This window comes from Lactuca serriola, chromosome 8 (genome assembly GCF_051521515.1).
Source record: "Lactuca serriola cultivar US96UC23 chromosome 8, Lser_US96UC23_V15, whole genome shotgun sequence".
Taxonomy (NCBI): domain Eukaryota; kingdom Viridiplantae; phylum Streptophyta; class Magnoliopsida; order Asterales; family Asteraceae; genus Lactuca; species Lactuca serriola.
Window position 1 is genome coordinate 45,090,039 of NC_136415.1, and position 5,115 is coordinate 45,095,153.

The window sequence follows — 5,115 nt, forward strand, 5'->3', positions numbered from 1 at the left end:
AAATCAAAGCAATCAATAGAAGTATCGCGTTCGTTGTTAAAGAAGTTGGTAGCCAGAAACGCTACATGTTAAAGTGTGATTATATCACATTAGAACATGAAGGAAGGCATAGTCTATTTTAGAATTTAACTCTAAGAGACCTAAGTCTAAATGTGCATCACATGATGATAGGTCATAATTTGAAGTCTAGCCCGAGGTAGAGAGCAGGTGCACGATCGAGTACTGCTTACAGTCAATGAGTCTAAGAGATAGACTTGAAGGAATATAGAAGTTATAATTATTAACTAGGATGAAAAGATGACGTATGGAGTCATTATACGAGCCCTGTTTCGTTGATGATTCCGGGACGTAATCATCCTAAGGGGGAGATAATTGTAACGCCCGCAGATCCGGGCTAGTCAATTTAGAGGCAATAGGGGTCGAAAACGACTTTTTGACAAAAAGATTATTTTGAATAAATAATCTTAACCAATTTGTAGAATATGTCACAAGGTTTCCGTACATATAAAGAACGCTGAAATCCGAGTTATAACGAAGAAGTTATGACCCGTCGAAGTTTCGCGTCGGAACCGGCACGGCGCCGGGAAGCGTAAATAGTAAATTTATGATATATAGAGATTTAGCCTTAGCGCTCTAAACAAAAGTCGTAGAATATGTTAAACTAAGAACATCGATAAAAAGAACGCCCAAATCTGACTTCGTATGAAGAAGTTATGATTTTTCGAAGTTTCGGATTAGCGGTGTACAGCCCGAAATTCGAATTTTAGATCGATTGATTTTTAGCCGACATCCCTCTAGTATAATCACTAGAGACTTCAACTAGAGGAGCGACCTGTTGGTTCACCAAACCCCGACTCAGCGTCACACGTTCTCCCATAAATCGTAGACCGGAACTGCCCTCGCCTACCTGCACTGACTTCCTTGCCTTACGAAAAGCATTTCAGCGCCGGGCAGCTAAGTTGGTATGGAAGAACTGCTGCGCCGCGGGAAATCCTTCTCTATACAAGTTCTCGGACGAGGTTTTTGAACAGAACTTCGCTCGTGATCGCTTAGAGCCCCTCTTCCATCAATAGGTACTCCCCGACCTATTTGACTCTCTGGCCGCAGTTATAGTTATTTAGGTGGTATCCAACCTAAACAAGAGTCGAAGATCTTGTTATTAGTAGCGTAACGATAAAAATACAGACGAAAATGGACATCGAATAAAGAAGTTATGAGATTTTAACGGACCAATCCTGTCCTGGCCTGTTAAAAATATAACTTTAAAAATAAAGTCAAAATTAACCAACGGAGTCTAAACGAAAGTTGTAGAGTATGTCTCCACCTACGCGTGGATATAAATAACGTCAAAAACGGAGTTCGTATGAGCGGGTTACAAATTATAGTAGTATATTTACGTATTAAAATAAAGTATAAATCATGTATACGTACACATATATATACATATGTATATATCATTAGAAAGGTATCGACGATGCGGTTATTATAAAACTAATGTTGAGTTCTTTTGACATTAGTTTAGTACAAAGATCATTAAATCCATTTAAAATAGTATTATAGAGGGGTGTTTAGTTATTTATATAACTAAAAGGTCATTAAGTAATTATGGAGGGTAGTTTTTGAAAATTCAATTAGTATAAATAAGAGCCTTGGGCTCTCATATTTCTTGCACCATTCTCTTGATTCAAGAGTCTTTCTCTCCTTATCCCCCGAGCATTTCGGTCCCTCGTGATTCGACTTCTCTTTCTGTAGTTTTAGTATAGTAAGGTGAGCGCTGAAGCGCTGCACGAATCTTTCTTAGAAAGATTCAGCGACGAAGTTCTGCCCCTGCAGAGCCCGACTCCTAGCTAAAATCCCCTTGAAAGTAAGTTATGTTTACCCTATTTTAAATATAGTTTATATTTAAAATTAGTATTGTTATTATAAATTTATAATAAATATTTGGGCTATTATTATGACTTATATAAGTGTCGTTATAATATCTTTTAACTACTCGCGGTACGGGGAATCTGGTTTAAAGGGCCGCATAGGGTTGTTGGATTTCAGAAGTGCTATACGCCAAAATGGTCCTGCCCTCCGGTGTTTTATGTCTGGCCCCTGTCTGTACATAGTAGTTGGAAAGTATTGTTTAAACGCTTATATAATAATAATAATAATAATAATAATAATAATAATAATAATAAGACTAATAATTAGTCACGGTAATATTAGACTAAAATCTAGTGGTGATAATACTAGGTTTCGTCAAAGGAAATTATTTTAAAGTAAACGAAGCGCTGTCCGAGTACCGAGTCACCACCTTCTCAAGTGAGTGCATAGTTACTTTCAGCTTACACATAGATATGAAGTATTTTATATAAATTACGTGCTGTGTGTGTATATTATCTGTATACTTGCTATCTATGCTGGATGAACGTTTTATACATGTTTTCAATGATTTAAACTGTATATGTATTTTATATCTACAAAATGTGTTGGGTAAAACATGGGTAGATGTATTAGTTGCTGTGTGATAAAATGAAATAATGAGATGCCTCGTTATAGATGTTCTTGATGATCTAGTCATCTAGCGGAGTATAGATGACGACCACGGACTATTCTAGACAGTCCAGTGGAACACTAACAGGCTCGCAACCTGTAGGTGTTTATTCGAACTTTGTGTTTAACCGAACTGTGTGTTTATTCAAACTGTGTGTTTATTCGAACTGTGTGAACTGTGTGCTCACCAAATATACTCCATCCCAATGATAGTCCTTTGACTAGGTCCCTTGTGTTAGATGTTTTAGGGACGTAATGTGAGGATAACGGGAATGGGTAATTGGGTTGATTGTTTGATGTTTAAAAATAATAATTATATTATTGTGGGTTGAAAACCCTATGTGCTCACCAGGTTTCCCAACCTGACCCACTCGGTTTATTTTTATCACAGGTGTTGATATGAAGTCACAATACACTGAGAGATTTAAAGAGATGTAGATCACTAGTGTAAATAATTGTAAGTTCTGTTTATGCTTATGTTTCTGTATTAACGATGACATCCCAAACGTTTTAAAATGAAATAAATACGTTTCATCGAAAATGTTTTAATAACGTATTTACCATGTTTTTCTGGGAACAAATTCCGCAACATTTTTATAAAATGAAGTACTCTGATTTTTATAAAGCATAAACAAAATCGGTCTTTTCTGGCCGTGAAAATGGGGATGTCACAACTAGACTATTACATCGTCTAAAATGCTTAGCCCCGAAACCCGGGTGTTACATGGTACCAGGGGTGGTTCAGCGTTTTGTTTAGCCGTTAGGGATAGGCAGTATATCCAGCATGGGTGTTCAAGTTATCTTGCTTATTTGGTTGATACAAGATGATGGGAAGAAGTCAGTTTTTGATATGCCAGTGGTTAGGGAGTTTCCCGATATCTTCCCAGAGGATCTACCCGGTGTGCCTCATGTGAGGCAAGTGGAGTTTCAGATCAATTTGGTTCCAAGTGCGACCCCAATCGCTAAGGCGGCGTATTGCCTTGCACCGCCTGAGATGCATGAGTTTTCTTCTCTGCTTCAGGAGTTGTTGGGCAAGCAGTTCATTCGCCCAAGTATTTCCCCTTGGAGAGCGCCAATATTATTTGTAAACAAGAAAGATGGTTCTCATCACAAGTGTATCGATTACCAGGAGTTGAACAAGTTGATAGTAAAGAAATGATACCTTCTCCCGAGGATTGATAGCCTCTTTGATCAACTTCAGGGTGCATCTTAGTTCTCCAAGATAGATTTGAGATTGTGTTACCATCTAATGAGGGGCAGAGAGGACGACATTGGGAAGACAACCTTCCGAACTCGTTATGGTCATTACGGGTTCGTGGTGATGCCATTTGGGTTCATACGCTTCCCAACAATGCTCATTTTTTCTCATATGCTTGGAAGTGTGAAAACAAGTGATGTATGTTTTACAATAAGAAAACTTATTGTTTGTTACCAATTACTCCCTCTGTCCCAAATTGATAGTCCACTTTTGACTTTTTAAGTCTTTTTTCTTTATCTTTGACCTTAAATATTTTTATTTGTGTTATATATTATTTGATAAAACTTATAACAATGAAAAACCATTTAAAATACAATTCATTCATATATTTTGCATCAAATATTATCTATCAAAAACAAAAATATTTAAGGTCAAAGTTGAAGGAAAAAGACTTCAAAACTCAAAAGTGGACTATCAATTTGGGACGGAGGTAGTATTAATTTAAATGAACGATTAGGTGCCCTAAAAGTTAATTAACTACACAAAAATTCAATTCATGAAAGTGACCAATAAGACACAAATCAAATTCAAGGATTCTAGTTTAAACAAAAACATAATCACAATAATAGAATCACAAATCAAACATCAAATCATATGTTTCAAGTCAAGCAATCAACATGTTTTGAACAAAAACTAGAAATTAGGGTTTCTTAGCCATTGTTAGGTGCAATTTGTGCACCTTTTTGCACACCTTTTAGTCCCATTTCATACATCTATTTAGCGTAATTGTCCTTCATTTGTCTTGTATTCCATCATATTTCATGTTAGTCTCTAGAACAACCTTATTTGCACATTTTCATGTCTTTTTCAGGTAAACCGGAGGTTGGAACGCACTTTGGAAGGTTCCAGGAAGCATTGGTGAAAATTTCGGGATGATCGAGCGAGGAGCGAAAAAGTTGGAAAAAATCAAGTTTGGATTCGGAGTCAGAGGGGTATACGGGTCGTGTTAGATTTAAAACACTGCAAAATTAACACGGGGCATGTTGACCAAAAAGAGGAGTTGTTGACCCTGCTGAACACGGGCCGTGTCAGCTTTACTTTATGTCCAACACGGGCCGTGTTCGACCCAGAAACCAACTTTTGGCAGTTTTTCCTATCTTTCATATTACGGGTTGAGGGCCTTTTCTACACACACATAAGATAACAGAGCACATTTTGAGAAGGATTTTTGAAGGTTTTTGCAAGGGTTTGATTAGCAATCATTTGGAAACATTATTTCTAGTATTTGTAAGTTGTAATTGCATACATTTCCATCTTTTTAACTTGTGATCTTGTTCTAGACATGTGTGGCTAGAACCCTAGTTTCTCCAATTTCATGT

The 5,115-nt window shown here is 37.0% G+C and overlaps 1 long non-coding RNA gene across 1 annotated transcript; it reads left to right on the forward strand.

The window, feature by feature from the left end:
• Nucleotides 1–2,238: 2,238 nt before the first annotated feature.
• Nucleotides 2,239–5,115, forward strand: LOC145069386 (uncharacterized). The gene is made up of 3 exons (XR_013689471.1): nucleotides 2,239–2,307; nucleotides 2,930–2,995; nucleotides 3,273–5,115. It is a non-coding gene; the product is annotated as an uncharacterized LOC145069386 (long non-coding RNA).